This window comes from Phyllobates terribilis, unplaced genomic scaffold, assembly GCF_046119375.1.
Source record: "Phyllobates terribilis strain yellow unplaced genomic scaffold, ASM4611937v1 Scaffold_2__4_contigs__length_985480577, whole genome shotgun sequence".
Taxonomy (NCBI): Eukaryota; Metazoa; Chordata; class Amphibia; order Anura; family Dendrobatidae; genus Phyllobates; species Phyllobates terribilis.
This window is the reverse complement of record NW_027362762.1, coordinates 891,518,122-891,537,319: the sequence shown is the minus strand read 5'-3', so window position 1 is coordinate 891,537,319 and position 19,198 is coordinate 891,518,122.

The window sequence follows — 19,198 nt, the reverse complement described above, 5'->3', positions numbered from 1 at the left end:
AATTTTTAGCTGCATCTACCTCTGAAAAAATATTTGGCCTTCTAGCAGTGTGTGGGACTTGTTCTATTAGTCCATCTATACTGACCTCCATCACGTTGCCAATTGAATATAATTTTTTTCTGCATCTAGCTCTGAAAAATTATATGGGCTTCTAGCTGTGTGTGGGACTTGTTCTATTAGTCCACCTATACTGACCTCCATCAGGCTGCAAACTGAATATAATTTCTTTCTGCATCTACCACTGAAAATATATTTGGGCTTCTAGCTGTGTGTGGGACATGTTCTATTAGTCCATCTATACTGACCTCCATCAGGTTGCAAATTGAATATAATATTTTTCTGCATCTAGCTCTGAAAAAATATTTGGCCTTCTAGCAGTGTGTGGGACTTGATCTATTAGTCCATCTATACTGACCTCCATCAGGTTGCAAATTGAATATAATATTTTTCTGCATCTAGCTCTAAAAAAATATTTGGCCTTCTAGCAGTGTGTGGGACTTGTTCTATTAGTCCATCTATACTGACCTCCATCAGGTTGTAAATTTAATATAATTTTTTTCTGCATCTACCTCTGAAAAAATATTTGGGCTTCTAGCTGTGTGTGGGACTTGTTCTATTAGTCCATCTATACTGACCTCCATCAGGTTGCAAACTGAAAATAATATTTTGTCTGCATCTAGCTCTGAAAAAATATTTGGCCTTCTAGCAGTGTGTGGTACTTTCTCTATTAGTCCATCTATACTGACCTCCATCAGGTTGCAAATTAAAAATAATTTTTATCTGCATCTACCTCTGAAAAAATATTTGGGCTTCTAGCTGTGTGTGGGACTTGTTCTATTAGTCCATCTATACAGACCTCCATCAGGTTGCAAACTGAATATAATTTTTTTCTGCATCTAGCTCTAAAAAAATATTTGGCCTTCTAGCAGTGTGTGGGACTTTCTCTATTAGTCCATCTATACTGACCTCCATCAGGTTGCAAATTAAAAATAATTTTTATCTGCATCCAGCTCTGAAAAAATATTTGGCCTTCTAGCAGTGTGTGGGACTTTCTCTATTAGTCCATCTATACTGACCTCCATCAGGTTGCAAATTAAAAATTATTTTTTGTCTGCATCTAGCTCTGAAAAAATATTTGGCCTTCTAGCAGTGTGTGGGACTTTCTCTATTAGTCCATCTATACTGACCTCCATCAGGTTGCAAACTGAATATATTTTTTTTCTGCATCTACCTCTGAAAAAATATTGGGCTTCTAGCTGTGTGTGGGACTTGTTCTATTAATCCATCTATACAGACCTCCATCAGGTTGCAAACTGAATATAATTTTTTTCTGCATCTACCTCTGAAAAAATATTTGGGCTTCTAGCTGTGTGTGGGACTTGTTCTATTAGTCCATCTATACTGACCTCCATCAGGTTGCAAACTGAAAATAATATTTTGTCTGCATCTAGCTCTGAAAAAATATTTGGCCTTCTAGCAGTGTGTGGGACTTTATCTATTAGTCCATCTATACTGACCTCCATCAGGTTGCAAACTGAATATAATTTTTTTCTGCATCTAACCCAGCCAATAGTTTTGGCCTAATACCACAGTTTGGCCACTCAGCGCTGCTCGGTTCCCATCCATTGTTTTTTTGTGCAAACAACTCCAGAGTTGTGAATTAGTTAACCACCAAAATGAGTGGAAAAAGGCCTGCTGCTGGTGGAAAGGGGAATAGGCGTGTTGGGAAGGGGAAAAAAGGTTGTGTCCGTGGGGTAGGTGTTAAAGCAACAGTAACATCTGCAGAAGAAAGACCATCTTCCAGCCAAACTAAAATGTCTACTTCATTTAGCGGACAATGTGATAAGATCCCTTTCTTACGGCCACGCCAATCGCTATAAATTCCAGATGAGGCACAAAAACAGCAGGTGCTTCAACGGATATCAAGTGCTCCTTTAAGTGGGCTCTCCTCCACATCAACTTCAACATCACAAATACTCCAGTCCTCAAAGGTGTCACCCCAATCGCACTTGCTTCCTCACAGCTCCCAAATCTCCAGCTGCCCGTCTGAGTATGAGGTAGAACAGATGGTTGAGTCTGCAGAGCTGTTTACTCATACTATAGCCTGGGAATCAGAGGTCGACTCCAGCGCTTCTGTGAATCCAGACGAGGAAATGATCTGCACTGATGCCCAGAATCTTTATGAATCGGATCCAGGACCAGACACAGAAGGTTCTGACCATAATGTAGACCCTCATTCCCAAACTGTAACTCCTGTTGGTGGAGACAATGAGGAAGACGATGATGAGACTCAAATACCTGATTGAAGCGACAACTTTAGTTTTTTGTCAGGGCAGGAACAGGTTGGCTCTGAGGACGACGGGTGTGATAACGCACAGGGTGATGATGATGAGGTTGGAGATCCCACTTACTGTCAACCCACAGTCAGCCAAGAGATGAGGTCAGCAGAGGAGGTGGAGGAAGATGCTAGTGACGACGAGGTCAGGTTGCGCCTTCCTGGACAGAGATGTAGTACTGGAATCACGTCAACAACTGCATCCTCAAACACAACTCTGCCTCTCACCACAAGTCGTGGTGGCTCTTCAGGTCGCATGGGTGCTAAGCCTTGCATAGCCTGTGCATTTTTTCAGATCGATAAAGTTGACCCAACTCGTGTTATCTGTAACATTTGTCAGCAAAAGCTAAGTAGAGGCCAAAAAATACATAGTTTGAGTACTTCATGCATGAACCGGCACATGGACATGTAGCATAAGTTGCAGTGGGAAGCTCAGTGTGCTACAATGCGGCCTAGACGGCCGGGCCAACCACCGTCTGCCACATCTTGTGCATTCCCGGCCTCTTCATCCTCTGTGACTGGGGGGACAGCAGTCACACCTGTTTTGGGGCGCAGACCTGCCACCTCTTTACCCGCAACAGCCAGCGTGATTGGCAGGTCATCATTTTCTTTGGAGGTGGTAACACCAGCTGGTGTTGAGCGCTGTCCGACATCGATAGCACCACCTTTGGATCAAGGCAACCTAACATGTCCACCTGCATCTTCCTCACAGACCGGCAGTTTGCCGGGGACACCCTTATCAACCCCGTCTAAGCACAATAGCCAGCCCTCGGTCCCTCAGATGTGGACAAGTAAAAGACCATTTCCTCCTAGCCATGAGAAAGCTAAGAGGTTGAATTTCACCATCTGCAAGCTCTTGGCTACAGAAATGCTGCCTTTCCGCCTGGTGGACACAGAGGATTTTCGAGACCTTATGTCCGTCGCAGTGCCCCAGTACCAGATGCCCAGTCGGCACTACTTCTCAAAGAAAGGTGTGCCTGCGCTCCACCAGCATGTCGCACACAACATCACCGCTTCTTTGAGAAACTCTGTGTGTGACAGGGTGCATTTCACCACAGACACTTGGACGAGTAGGCATGGACAGGGGCGTTACATGTCGCTGACTGGGCACTGGGTAACTATGGTGACAGCAGGACAAGGGGCTGCTGTCCAAGTCTTGCCGTCCCCACGAGTTTTGCGTCAATTCTCTTTATGTCAAAGTTCCTCTACTGCTTCTGCCTCCTCAACCTTCTCTCGGTCTTCCACCTGCACCCAAAGCCTGTCTGGTCATGCCACAAGCTTTCTAACTGCGCAGAAGGGATCCTGCACACCTCCTTACTATGCTGGCAGTAGGGCTCAACGTCATCAGGCGGTTTTTACTTTGAAATGTCTGGGAAATGTGAGTCACACAGCTGAGGAGTTGTGGTCAGCTCTGGAGAACCAATTTCATGAATGGTTGTCTCCACTGGACCTGAAACCAGGGTAGGCCGTGTGCGACAATGCTGCAAACCTGGGTGCGGCCCTTCGCCGGGGCAATGTCACACACGTGCCTTGTATGGCTCACGTGTTGAACCTGGTTGTCCAGCAATTTTTAGCCCACTATCCCAGACTAGATGGCCTTCTGCAGAGGGCACGGTCGCTGTGTGCTCACTTCCGCCGTTCGCATCCCGCAGCTCAGCGACTTACATCTCTACAGAAGTCGTTGGGCCTGCCACTTCACCGGCTAAAATGCGATGTGCCTACCCGGTGGAATTCAACTCTGCACATGTTGCAGCGACTGTGGCAGCACCGACAAGCCCTGGTGCAATACGTTCTGACGTATAGCCTGGGCCAACGAGATCCGGAGGTGGGGCAAATCACGCTGGAGGAGTGGTCTCAGATCAGGGACCTATGCACCCTTCTGCACAGTTTTGAAATGGCGACGAAGATGTTTAGTGCTGACGATGCCATTATCAGCATGACTATTCCTGTGATTTACATGCTGGAGCACATGTTAAAAAGAATTCGGAGTCAGGTGGTGGCACAAGAGGAGGTGGAGGAAGTAGAGGAGGAGGAGTTGTATTCGGAAGGGCTAACATCTGCAAGGTCCAGACGGTCGGCAGCACCAAAGCGGCAGGCATTTGAGGGTGGGGGAGATGGTTTTACCAGGGCGCATTGTAGCAGTCAAACTAGTGAGGAAGGTGCAGAAGCCCAGGAAGAAGTGGAGGATGAACTAATGGAAGACTCATCAGATGAGGGAGACCTTGATCACATTTCTGTTGTGCGAGGTTGGGGGGAGAGGACAGAGGAAGGAAGCATGATTGTTACCTCACCACCAACACAACAGGGACATGGTGCTCCTGGATGCGCAACACACATGAGTGCCTTCTTGCTGCACTACCTGCAACATGACCCTCGAATTGTGAGAATTAGTAATAATCCTGACTACTGGGTTGCCACACTGTTAGATCCCCGGTACAAAAGTAAATTTGCAAAAATTATTCCTGCCATAGAAAGGGATGCACGCATGCAGGAGAATCAGCAGAGACTGTTGCAGAATCTTACATGTGCTTTTCCACAAAACACCAGTGGTGCACGTAGTGAATCTCACAGTTCCAACTTGCCAACCGTGGGACCGTCAAGTGTTCAGCACTCAATCCGTAACAGAACCACAGTATCTGCTGGTAACATCAATTTTGCGGAATCATTTCACCACTTTTTTAGCCCATCCTTTGCAAGGCCACAGGAGACAAGAAGTCTGACACATAGTCAACGCCTAGAGACGATGGTACAGGAGTATCTCCACTGATAATGTAGACAGACTCACGTTCATAAAGATGAACAAATCATGGATCCGAAACGACTTTTCTACCCCTGTGTCATCCTGGGGAGAGTAAAAGCTTGATGATAGGTTAAAATCACCCTACCAACCATTTTAGGTTTTCAAATTACTAATCATGTTTATCTGTATCTTGACTGGAAAATAATTTGGGCTTTGTAGCAGTGTGCAGCACTAATCCTATTAGCCCATCTATACTAAGCTCCACCAGATTTAAAATTAATAATAATTTGTAGCTGCATCTAGCCCGGAAAATAATTTTGGGGCTCCGAGATGCGCAAGACACATAAGTGCCTTCTTGCTGCACTACCTGCAACATGACCCTCATATTGTCAGAATTCGAAGTAATCATGACTACTGGGTTGCCACACTCTTAGATCCCCCAAACTTTTCGATCAACCTTTTCATTTTAATAAAGACCAAAAAAATGGTCATTTTTGAAATTATAAGCATTAGCAGGTTATTAGAAACTGAAATCAAACAGTTTTCAACTCAAAACTTTATTCTAGGTGATGTTACATTTTCACATAGGACCCCTTGTTCGAAAGGAGCTTCTGAACTCTCTCGTCCATTGAATTTGTCAGGTTTTGGATGGTTTCTGCTTCAATTGTTTTGCATGAGGACAGACTACCCTCCCAGAGCTGTTGCTTAGATGTTAGCTGCTTCCCGCCATCATAGACACTCCTTTTGATGATGCTCCAGAGGTTCTGAATGGGGTAGAGGTCAGGGAAGCATGGGGGTCACACCATAAGTTTGTCCCCTTTTATGCCCATATCAGCCAGAGATGCAGATGTTTTATGTGCAGCATGAGATGGTGCATTATCATGCAAAAAAATGATCTTGCTGTGAAATACATGGTTCTTCTTCTTGAACCATGGCAGGAAGTGCTGTTTGAGAAAATCCACATACATTATGGAGTTCATCTTTAGCGCCTTCAGGGATCCTAAAGGGGCCGACAATCTCTCTCCCCATGATTCCAGCCCAAAACATTACTCCACCTCCTCCTTGTTGGCGCTGTAGCCGTGTTTGCGTGGGGTGTCCATCAACCAGCCATCCTCCACTCAATCCATCTGGACCATTGAGCGCTGCACGGCACTCATCCGTGAACAAAACAGTTTTGAAATCAGTCTTCATGTAATGTTTGGCCCACTGGAGCCGTTTCTGCTTGTGTGAAGTGGATAGAGGAGGTCGACAGGATGGCATATGCACAGCTGCAAACCTCTGAAGGACCCTGCATCTTGTTGTTCGGGGGACGTTGGAGGCACAAGCAGCTTCAAAAACTTGTCTGCTGCTATGACAAGGCTTTTTTGCCGCTGCTCTTTTAACCTGACATAATTGCCTGTAGGAAAGAGTCCTCAATTTGCCCTTATCAGCACGCACACGTGTGTACTGTGAATCAGCTACATACTTCTTGATTGCCAAGACACTTCATCCTGATCATCGCACAATGTTGATTGTAGTCATGCCTTGACCTAAACACTCCACAACTTGTTGCTTCTCAGCAGCCGACACATCCTTTTTCTTTCCCATTTTGGCAGAAAATGTAGGCTGCTTAATAATGTGAGACAGCCTTCTTAAGTAGTCTTGCCTTTCATTGGACACACCTGCCAAACTAATTAGCACAGGTGTCTGCAATTGCTTACAGTGATATAAAGAGCCCTGACACACATCACCATCAATGAGTTTAACTGACAAGCAAACAAATTCTTCCCTTATCACTCCTAAACACTTTTTGCATAATAATTTGGAACACAGTGTACATGTGCTTTTCCACAAAACACCAGTGGTTCACGTAGTGAATCTTACAGTTCTAACTTGCCAACCGTGGTCTGTATGGAGTTGTTCAATAAAGGGCCCAAAATTAAGATAACATAGATGGGAGAGGTCTCTATGAATAGGAATTCCTAAGTATTTGATACCCTGTGAGGGCCAGGCAAAGGGAAAGTTGGACTGGATGGAATACTATGTGGATTTGGGGAGGGAGACATCGAGGGCCTCAGACTTCGCTGCATTGATTTTAAAATTTGACCATGTAAAAAAGTGATCTATTTCAGCCATAACAGCATGGATGGATATATGTGATTGAGTGATATATACTAGGACATCATCAGCAAATAGAGAGCACTTGTACTCGGTGCCTCCCACCTCAATCCACCTAATATTGGGGTTATGGCGAATTGATGAGAGCAGGTGCTCCGTCACTAGGATGTATAAGAGAGGGGACAGAGGACATCCCTGCCTTGTCCCATTGGTGATTGTGAAAGGTGATGAAAATGTTCTGATGCACCCCCTGGGCCTTGGGACACCCGGAGCCGGACCCTTTTTGGTGGATGCTGGTGGTTGTAGTCTTCGTGGCGGCGACCCGGTTCCGTGGCGCAGGGTGGTCAAACCAGTGACGGAACTATTTATGTGGTTTTGATGTTTAAATGTCCGACTACGCCACCCGTGGATTGCGGTCAGAGTGAACCGCCGCTGCAGACCGCTGAGGCTGGTGTTGTGGGTGCAGCAGAGCGTAGCATAACTCACCACGGGAGGAGTATAGCCTCAGGGCAGTGTATGCGGAGGATGGGGGTGATGGTGCAGGGCAGCAGCAGTAACGACACGGAGTCAGTGATGCAGTCCAAGTCCTTTACTCACAGTTCTTATTATCCAGACCACGTCTGCAGGTAACGGCTGCCCACGTCGTACTGTGCTCACCAGGTGAGGGGCTCAGACAACTCCCATATAACTTTGGAGCGCTTCACAGGACCCCCTTTGTGTGTCCTTTGTCTGGCCTTTCTTACCAACCCTTCTGTCCGGCTGCCTCGGGCCTCCTCTTGGTAAACTTGGCGCCAGTTTCCCTGACCCTATGTGCTGCCCTCCTAGCGGGTGTAGCGAGGGGCTGCGCCACATAAAATGTCACAGCCTCCGGTTTCTAGCTGAGGGTCGTTTCCTGCCTCCACTAGTTTCGGGGACCGGTCTCCCCCTTTGGCCTGACCCCTCCACGCAGGTGGATTCGGGCATGCGGTGGCGACTCGCCCCTCCGCACCCCTGGGATCCCATCGTTCCTTGTTCCTGGAGCCTTCTCCGCTCCTCTTCCTTCCTTCTCCCTCTTCCAGGCCTGGGCCTCTGTTACTAGGCCCGCCTCCGGAGCAGAGCTCATGCAGAGCCCCTACTCCCTGCCACTTCTGCTCAGACTTCTCTGCACTGAACTAAGATGGTGCCCACCTTTTATACTCCCTTCTCAATGCACCCAGGAACTGCTTCCTCCCTGCTCCTGCACTACAGGGTTCCCCTTCCTCAGTGTTCCCTCCCCCCACTCCAGCCAGGGACAGGGACTGTCGTGCCCATTTCAGGGGCATATTGGTCGCCCTGCCCTACGGCAATGTGGTGTAATGCATGCAGGTGTCATGTTCTGATCCACACTCCATCCTTACCTGAGAGTGAGATATCACACCTCTGGGTGAGGTGCAATACCTCTGTAGCAACCGAGCCCTCAGGGTGCTACAGTTCCATTTATCTTCAGCCTAGGTGACGTATTGCGATACAGGGCCGTGATTTTGGCTATAAAAGGGTCCCCTAGACCCCTACCCCAAGCTTTTTAAGAGAATCATATATGGCGTGCCAGGAGACTCTATGGAATGCTTTCTCAGCATCCAACGAGAGTATCTAATTACAAATTTTTAACTGCATCTAGCCCAGGAAATACTTTGTGCCTAGTAGCAGTGTCTGCTAGTCAGCGGATTATCCCGGCTGTTAAGCAAGCTACACCACCTATAGTTTGGACACTTAATTTTTTCAAAGGAAATGCTTCGGGACCACGGGATACTCGTGAAGAGCATCAGGAGGCACCCCAAGGCATAGGGGCTGGGACTGGCAGTAGGATGCCTTGCGGTGGACAGCCGAGCTCGATCCTTATAAAAGCTTTTTAACTGCAGCAGCCTTATTGGACGCTACTGGAGCTGGAATTACGCGGCTGCTGGCATGAGACTTGACCTCCAATAGATCCTTGTAAATGGATTTAAAGTGTATTCATTCAAATTAGAGAGACAATTTAAATTAAAAATCTTAGAGCTGCCTCCACCACAGGGTTGCTCGCTTGACCCACCAGCGGAGAGGCACCAGTATTGGGAGAGGGGGGCTGGCCATCAGGGTTCACCGCGGCTCTGGAACAAACCCGGCGACACGGAGGTGGCACGGGCAGGAGCGGACTGAACGTGTCGGCTTCTCACTTTTTGGATTTTAGAAGGGCATGACATGCCTATATCTGTGTCTCCCCCTCCTTTTACTCCTCCACCTCTTTTCTTTTCTCATGACTATATGTACTTGTCACTTTTCCATGTGTTAGTGTAACATACCTGGCGGCGTTCTTGCATGGTGGTCCATCTCCCACTGTGCAAGAGCGCGCACTTGATCTCCAGTCCAGAATGTCTCTCTGGCTTCCCTCCATGCTGTCTGTTTGTGTCTGTTTCTGCTGCTTAAGGGCGGCGCCCGATCACTTCCTGCTTTTTTGTACCTGCTGTGGGTCACACCCCTTGTGCGTCCTCAGCCTATTGCTGTCTGTCACCTGGTATATAGCTCAGCTGCTCCCATCTATCCCTGCCTGAGCATAGTGTTTCTTTCAGTGTGTGCTTGCACTCTGAAGGTGCCAGGTCCCGTTCTTTGTCTCCTGCTTTGCGGTATCAGTTCCCGTGTCTGAACTGAGTCCTGTCTATTTCTCCTGCTTTGCGGTATCAGTTCCCGTGTCTGAACTGAGTCCTGTCTATGTCTCCTGCCTTGCGGTATCAGTTCCCGTGTCTGAGCTGAGTCCTCTCTATGTCTCCTGCCTTGTGGTATCAGTTCCCGTGTCTGAACTGAGTCCTGTCTATGTCTCCTGCCTTGTGGTATCAGTTCCCGTGTCTGAACTGAGTCCTGTCTATGTCTCCTGCCTTGCGGTATCAGTTCCCGTGTCTGAACTGAGTCCTTTCTGTGTTCTCTTGTCTGCCTATCCTGGAGGCTGTATTTCCAGGCCTGTCTGAACTCGCTCCTAGCCTGTTCCTCCCGCCTTCTAGGGGCCGATTACCTAGACCTGTTCCTGTATCTTGTCTGTCCTGTCTGAACACGCTCCTTGCCTGTTCGTCCCGCCTCTCTGGGGGCCGTATTCCCAGACCCGCTCCTGTATCCCGCTGCAGTGTCGGTCTCCTCCGTACACTCAGTACCAGTCTGAACTCTTTCCTATCCTTTACCTGTTTTGCCTCTATGTCCGTTCCCTTCCTTTTTCTGCAGAGTCTGAACTCGTACCTAACTCCTGCTTGTTGTCTCTGTACTCCCGTTTGTGAGTTTGTGGTCCACTCGCTACTTCACTGCAAGTATCCTGTGGGTATCTGGCTCTGCCTTTCTCTTCCTGTCTGTTCCGTGTGAACAGAGCCCTGTCCCCCCTGCTCTGCCTTGCTCACCGCTCCAGCGGTTCTAGCCTGCTCCTACTCCTTTGCTCACCGCTCCGGCGGTTCTAGCCTGCTCTGACTCCTTTGCTCACCACTCCGGCGGTTCTAGCCTGCTCTGACTCCTTTGCTCACCGCTCCGGCGGTTCTAGCCTGCTCTGACTCCTTTGCTCACCGCTCCGGCGGTTCTAGCCTGCTCTGACTCCTTTGCTCACCGCTCCAGCGGTTCTAGCCTGCTCTGACTCCTTTGCTCACCGCTCCGGCGGTTCTAGCCTGCTCTGACTCCTTTGCTCACCGCTCCGGCGGTTCTAGCCTGCTCTGACTCCTTTGCTCACCGCTCCGGCGGTTCTAGCCTGCTCTGACTCCTTTGCTCACCGCTCCGGCGGTTCTAGCCTGCTCTGACTCCTTTGCTCGCTGCTCCGGCAGCCTTGCTCCGCTCGGACCCTTTTGCTCGCTGCTCCGGCAGTCTCGCTCCGCTCTTATCCTTTTGCTCACTGCTCCGGCAGTCTTGCTCCACTCTTGCTCACCGCTCCAGGCGGCCTCGTCCTGCTTTACTCTTGCTCACTGCTCCGGCAGTCTCGCTCAGCTCTGTCCCTTTGTTCACCGCTCCTGGCGGCCTTGTCCTGCTCTACTCTTGCTCACCGCTCCAGGCGGCCTTGTCCTGCCCTGTTCTCGCTCACCTCTCTGGGCGGCCTCACTCTGCTGTGTTTGTCCGCCACATCTGTGGTTCTGTTCCTGAGTCCCAGTGTGTACTGGGTCCTATCCCGCCAGTGTCCCTACCTGCTAGTGCCTCCCTGTCTGCACTCTAGCTGTGCTTGCCTGTACCCCTCTGCCTGTATTGTTCCTGAGTCCCAGTGTGTACTGGGTCCTATCCCGCCTGTGTTCCTACCTGCTAGTGCCTCCCTGTCTGCACTCTAGCTGTGCTTGCCTGTACCCCCCTGCCTGCATACCCGCCTGCCTGCATACCAGTCGTGCCTGCCTATACCCACCAGTCTGTGTGCCAGCCTACCAGTCTGTTCCTGTATTCCCCTGTGTGGGTCAACAGCCGTGTCCGGGGTCTGTCCTGGAGTAGCACCTGGTCCCTCTGCTCGGTTCCTCCTTGGTGCACTGGCGTCGTATGCCGTAGTGCGACCCTGGTCGGATCGGGTGAATACCTAGTTACGCCCCTCCAGGCATTCACTCTCCGGCACGGTCCAGTGGAATCACTACAATCACACGCACACGCCGCTCAGCCCGGGCGTGTGCATTACAGCATGCTCAGGCCATGGTTCCCGTTGAGCCCCACGGCCTTCGCTCTCTGAGAAGTTTTCCAGCGAATACATGCATTAAAATAAATAAATACATTTTTTTTTCCCTTAGCTGAGTTCCAGGCGAATTACGCACCGTCCAGATGGATCTATCAGCTCTCGTTCCTGCGGATCCGCTACTTTACTATGGGGATCCAAGACAGTGTCGTGCATTTGTGGAGCAATGCATGCTACACTTTAAGGCCTACCCTCTCTATTTTCCTTCCGATTGGGCTAAAGTGGCCTTTATGATTGACTACCTAGCGGGTGATGCCTTGAAATGGGTCACCCCCCTATGGGAAGCATGGGATCCTGTCGTCCTTGACCTGCAGGCCTTCCTGGTGGCCTTTCGTATGGTCTTCGAGGACCCTAACCCTGAAGCCCCTGCTGAAGCTTCACTTCCCAATATCCCGGAGCAGCCCCGACGGGTAATGTGTGTGGGTAGCGCAATAGTCCTCCAGCCTAATGAGACTACTGCCCACCCAGAATCCTCACAGGGTGACTACGCTTTCCGGAATACTTCTCCCAACCTCAAGAGGCAGTCCAGACGTGCTAGACGTAGAGGCAAGCCGTCATGCCAGGGTCTGTCCTCCCTGAGACCTCCTGACCCCAACCTTGAAGTCCCTACTGAAGCTTCATCTCCCTGTATCCCGGAGAAGCCCCAACGGGTAATGTGCGTGGGTAGTGCACCAGTTCTCCTGCCCGAAGAGACTTCTGCCCATCCAGACTCCACACAGAAGAACTTCCTGCACCCGGCATCAGATGCTTCACCCACTTTAACTGGTGTGCATGTCCAAGGATGCTCCAAAGCTGTGGTTATCTCAGAGTCTGTGCACCTCTACTACCTGGTGGAGGACCCCCTGTTGCCTCCTGAATCCTCCGGGATACCACTCGATGACAAATGGAGAGAGACTTCTCTACACCCGGTACTCGATACTTTGTCCGCTTCGTCCTGTGAGCCTGACAATGGGTACCCCAAAGTGGTAGTTACCCCCGAGTCTCTACACCCCTCCGACCAGGCGAAGGACCTCCAGTTGTCTCCTGAACCCTTCGGGGTGCTACCTGGTAGCGAAAAGACAGAGACTCTCCTATACTCTGTACCTGATACCTCGCTCGCTTCGTCCAGTGAGTCCAACCTAGTGTACTCCGAAGCAGAGGTTACTCCCGAGTCTCTACACCCCTCCGACCAGGCGGAGGACCTCCAGTTGTCTCCAGAACCCTTCGGGGTGCTACCTGGTAGCGAAAGGACAGAGACTCTCCTATACTCTGTACCTGATACCTCGCTCGCTTTGTCCACTGAGTCCAACCTAGTGTACTCCGAAGCAGTGGTTACTCCCGAGTCTCTACACCCCTCCGACCAGGCGGAGGACCTCCAGTTGTCTCCAGAACCCTTCTGGGTGCCACCTGGTGGTGAATGGACAGAGACTTTCCTATACTCGGTACCCGATACCTCGCCTGCTTCGTCCAGTGAGTCCGACCTAGTGTACTCTGAAGCAGATGTTTTCTCTGAGCCTCTGCACTCTTCTGACCCGGCGGAGGACCTCCAGTTGTTTCCTGAATCCTCCGGGGTACCACCAGATAACAAAGACACAGTGACTTTTCCTCATTATGTACCTGATAACCCGTCTATTTCTTCCTGTGAGCTTGACAAGATGTACCTCGAAGCAGAGATTACCCCCAAGTCTCTGTCCCCCTCCAACCCGGTGAAGGACTTCCAGTTGTCTCCTGTACCCTCTGGGGTGCCACCTGAAAATATGTGGAGAGAGACTTCCTTGTGTGCTGTTCCTGGTACTCCACCCGTTTCGTCTGTTGCTGAGGATAGCTGGATAGGAGGTAGCATCCTAGCTAACCAGATGAGATCAGTTTTTCCTGTGGACAGTGGAAGTGATCTCCTTGAAGTGAACGACTGGTCCTCGAATTCCCTGCGGAAGATTCTGGCAGGCCTGAAGAAGAGGGGGCGTAAGGTGGGGTGTACTGTAACATACCTGGCGGCGTTCTTGCATGGTGGTCCATCTCCCACAGTGCAAGAGCGCGCACTTGATCTCCAGTCCAGAATGTCTCTCTGGCTTCCCTCCATGCTGTCTGTTTGTGTCTGTTTCTGCTGCTTAAGGGCGGCGTCCGATCACTTCCTGCTTTTTTGTACCTGCTGTGGGTCACACCCCTTGTGCGTCCTCAGCCTATTGCTGTCTGTCACCTGGTATATAGCTCAGCTGCTCCCATCTATCCCTGCCTGAGCATAGTGTTTCTTTCAGTGTGTGCTTGCACTCTGAAGGTGCCAGGTCCCGTTCTTTGTCTCCTGCTTTGCGGTATCAGTTCCCGTGTCTGAACTGAGTCCTGTCTATTTCTCCTGCTTTGCGGTATCAGTTCCCGTGTCTGAACTGAGTCCTGTCTATGTCTCCTGCCTTGTGGTATCAGTTCCCGTGTCTGAACTGAGTCCTGTCTATGTCTCCTGCCTTGCGGTATCAGTTCCCGTGTCTGAACTGAGTCCTTTCTGTGTTCTCTTGTCTGCCTATCCTGGAGGCTGTATTTCCAGGCCTGTCTGAACTCGCTCCTAGCCTGTTCCTCCCGCCTTCTAGGGGCCGATTACCTAGACCTGTTCCTGTATCTTGTCTGTCCTGTCTGAACACGCTCCTTGCCTGTTCGTCCCGCCTCTCTGGGGGCCGTATTCCCAGACCCGCTCCTGTATCCCGCTGCAGTGTCGGTCTCCTCCATACACTCAGTTCCAGTCTGAACTCTTTCCTATCCTTTACCTGTTTTGCCTCTATGTCCGTTCCCTTCCTTTTTCTGCAGAGTCTGAACTCGTACCTAACTCCTGCTTGTTGTCTCTGTACTCCCGTTTGTGAGTTTGTGGTCCACTCGCTACTTCACTGCAAGTATCCTGTGGGTATCTGGCTCTGCCTTTCTCTTCCTGTCTGTTCCGTGTGAACAGAGCCCTGTCCCCTCTGCTCTGCCTTGCTCACCGCTCCGGCGGTTCTAGCCTGCTCCTACTCCTTTGCTCACCGCTCCGGCGGTTCTAGCCTGCTCTGACTCCTTTGCTCACCGCTCCGGCGGTTCTAGCCTGCTCTGACTCCTTTGCTCACCGCTCCGGCGGTTCTAGCCTGCTCTGACTCCTTTGCTCACCGCTCCGGCGGTTCTAGCCTGCTCTGACTCCTTTGCTCACCGCTCCGGCGGTTCTAGCCTGCTCTGACTCCTTTGCTCACCGCTCCGGCGGTTCTAGCCTGCTCTGACTCCTTTGCTCACCGCTCCGGCGGTTCTAGCCTACTCTGACTCCTTTGCTCGCTGCTCTGGCAGCCTTGCTCCGCTCGGACCCTTTTGCTCGCTGCTCCGGCAGTCTCGCTCCGCTCTTATCCTTTTGCTCACTGCTCCGGCAGTCTTGCTCCACTCTTGCTCACCGCTCCAGGCGGCCTCGTCCTGCTTTACTCTTGCTCACTGCTCCGGCAGTCTCGCTCAGCTCTGACCCTTTGTTCACCGCTCCTGGCGGCCTTGTCCTGCTCTACTCTTGCTCACCGCTCCAGGCGGCCTTGTCCTGCCCTGTTCTCGCTCACCTCTCTGGGCGGCCTCACTCTGCTGTGTTTGTCCGCCACATCTGTGGTTCTGTTCCTGAGTCCCAGTGTGTACTGGGTCCTATCCCGCCAGTGTCCCTACCTGCTAGTGCCTCCCTGTCTGCACTCTAGCTGTGCTTGCCTGTACCCCTCTGCCTGTATTGTTCCTGAGTCCCAGTGTGTACTGGGTCCTATCCCGCCTGTGTTCCTACCTGCTAGTGCCTCCCTGTCTGCACTCTAGCTGTGCTTGCCTGTACCCCCCTGTCTGCATACCCGCCTGCCTGCATACCAGTCGTGCCTGCCTATACCCACCAGTCTGTGTGCCAGCCTACCAATCTGTTCCTGTATTCCCCTGTGTGGGTCAACAGCCGTGTCCGGGGTCTGTCCTGGAGTAGCACCTGGTCCCTCTGCTCGGTTCCTCCTTGGTGCACTGGCGTCGTATGCCGTCGTGCGACCCAGGTCGGATCGGGTGAATACCTAGTTACGCCCCTCCAGGCATTCACTCTCCGGCACGGTCCAGTGGAATCACTACAATCACACGCACACGCCGCTCAGCCCGGGCGTGCGCATTACAGTTAGTTGTGTCTGCTGAGCAGTTTGTCAGCTTTTGGACACCTTTGAAGGTGTTTTCTATGTGTTTCTATGTGTTTTTGTTTGCCTGCCATTGGTTTTAACGGTGTTCGAAGGTGTTCGACGAACAGCTCGACGAACAGTTCGTCGAACACACGGGTGTTCGACGAACCGAACCGAACTCGAACACTACGGGGGTGGCTCAACACTACTGAGGAGTTGTGGTCAGCTCTGGAGAACCAATTTCATGAATTGTTGTCTCCACTGGACCTGAAACCAGGGAAGGCCGTGTGCGACAATGCTGCAAACCTGGGTGCGGCCCTTCGCCGGGGCAATGTCACACACGTGCCTTGTATGGCTCACGTGTTGAACCTGGTTGTCCAGCAATTTTTAGCCCACTATCCCGGACTAGATGGCCTTCTGCAGAGGGCACGGTCGCTGTGTGCTCACTTCCACCGTTCGCATCCCGCAGCTCAGCGACTTACATCTCTACAGAAGTCGTTGGGCCTGCCACTTCACCGGCTAAAATGTGATGTGCCTACCTGGTGGAATTCAACTCTGCACATGTTGCAGCGACTGTGGCAGCACCGACAAGCCCTGGTGCAATACGTTCTGACGTATAACCTGGGCCAACGGGATCCAGAGGTGGGCCAAATTACGCTGGAGGAGTGGTCTCAGATCAGGGACCTATGCACCCTTCTGCACAGTTTTGAAATGGCGACGAAAATGTTTAGTGCTGACGATGCCATTATCAGCATGACTATTCCGGTGATATACATGCTGGAGCACATGTTAAACAGAATTCGGAGTCAAGTGGTGGCACAAGAGGAGGTGGAGGAAGTAGAGGAGGAGGAGTTGTATGCGGAAGGGCTAGCATCTGCAAGGTCCAGACGGTCGGCAGCACCAAGGCGGCAGGCATGTGAGGGTGTGGGAGATGGTTTTACCAGGGCGCATGGTAGCAGCCAAACTAGTGAGGAAGGTGCAGCAGCCCAGGAAGATGTGGAGGACAAACTGATGGAAGACTCATCAGATGAGGGAGACCTTGATCACATTTCTGTTGTGCGAGGTTGGGGGGAGAGGACAGAGGAAGGAAGCATGATTGTTACCTCGCCACCAACACAACAGGGACTTGGTGCTCCTGGATGCGCAAGACACATGAGTGCCTTCTTTCTGCACTACCTGCAACATGACCCTCGAATTGGGAGAATTAGAAATAATCCTGACTACTGGGTTGCCACACTGTTAGATCTCCGGTACAAAAGTAAATTTGCAGAAATAATTCCTGCCATAGAAAGGGATGCACGCATGCAGGAGTATCAGCAGAGACTGTTGCAGAATCTTACATGTGCTTTTCCACAAAACACCAGTGGTGCACGTAGTGAATCTCACAGTTCCAACTTGCCAACCGTGGGACCGTCGAGTGTTCAGCACTCAAACCGTAACAGAAACACAGTATCTGCTGGTAACATCAATTTTGCGGAATCATTTCACCACTTTTTTAGCTCATCCTTTGCAAGGCCACAGGAGACAAGAAGTCTGACACATAGTCAACGCCTAGAGACGATGGTACAGGAGTATCTCCAAGTAAACATTGAAGCCATGACTGTGTCACTGGACCCTTGCTCTTTTTGGGCTTCCAATCTGGATAAATGGCCGGAGCTCGCCACTTATGCCTGGGAGATCTTGTCATGCCCCGCAGCCAGCGTTTTGTCTGAACGTGTGTTCAGTGCTGCTGGTGGTGTGCTGACAGATAAGCGCATGCGGCTCTCCACTGATAATGTAGACAGACTCATGTTCATAAAGATGAACAAATCATGGATCCGAAATGACTTTTCTACCCCTGTGTCATCCTGGGGAGAGTAAAAGCTTGATGATTGGTTAAAATCACCTCACCAACCGTTTTAAGCTTTCAAATTACTAATCATGTTTATCTGTATCTTGGCTGGAAAATAATTTGGGCTTTGTAGCAGTGTGTAGTACTGATGCTATTAGGCCATCTATACTAAGCTCCACCAGATTTAAAATTAATAATAATTTTTAGCTGCATCTAGCCCGGAAAATAATTTTGGGGCTCCGAGATGCGCAAGACACATAAGTGCCTTCTTGCTGCACTACCTGCAGCATGACCCTCAGATTGTCAGAATTCGAAGCAATCCTGACTATTGGGTTGCCACACTCTTAGGTCCCCCACACTCTTCGATCAACCTTTTCATTTTAATAAAGACCAAAAAATGGTCATTTTTGAAATTATAAGCATTAGCAGGTTATTAGAAACTGAAATCAAACAGTTTTCAACTCAAAACTTTATTCTAGGTGATGTTACATTTGCACATAGGACCCCTTGTTCGAAAGGAGCTTCTGAACTCTCTCATCCATTGAATTTGTCAGGTTTTGGATGGTTTCTGCTTCAATTGTTTTGCATGAGGACAGACTACCCTCCCAGAGCTGTTGCTTAGATGTTAACTGCTTCCCGCCATCATAGACACTCCTTTTGATGATGCTCCAGAGGTTCTGAATGGGGTAGCGGTCAGGGGAGCATGGGGGTCACACCATAAGTTTGTTCCCTTTTATGCCCTTATCAGCTAGAGATGCAGATGTGTTATGTGCAGCATGAGACGGTGCATTATCATGCATGAAAATGATCTTGCTGCTGCATACACGGTTCTTCTTCTTGAACCATGGCAGGAAGTGCTGTTTGAGAAACTCCACATACATTATGGAGTTCATCTTTACCCCTTCAGGGATCCTAAAGGGGCCGACAATCTGTCTCCCCATGATTCCAGCCCAAAACATTACTCCACCTCCTCCTTGTTGGCGCTGTAGCCGTGTTTGCGTGGGGTTTCCATCAAACAGCCATCCTCCACTCCATCCATCTGGACCATCGAGCGTTGCACGGCACTCATCCGTGAACAAAACAGTTTTGAAATCAGTCTTCATGTAATCTTTGGCCCACTGGAGCCATTTCTGCTTGTGTGCAGTGGATAGAGGAGGTCGACAGGATGGCGTACACACAGCTGCAAACCTCTGAAGGACCCTGCATCTTGTTGTTCGGGGGACGTTGGAGGCACCAGCAGCTTCAAAAACTTGTCTGCTGCTATGACAAGGCTTTTTTGCCGCTGCTCTTTTAACCTGACATAATTGCCTGTAGGAAAGAGTCCTCAATTTGCCCTTATCAGCACGCACACGTGTGTACTGTGAATCAGCTACATTCTTCTTGATTGCCAAGACACTTCATCCTGATCATCGCACAATGTTGATTGTAGTCATGC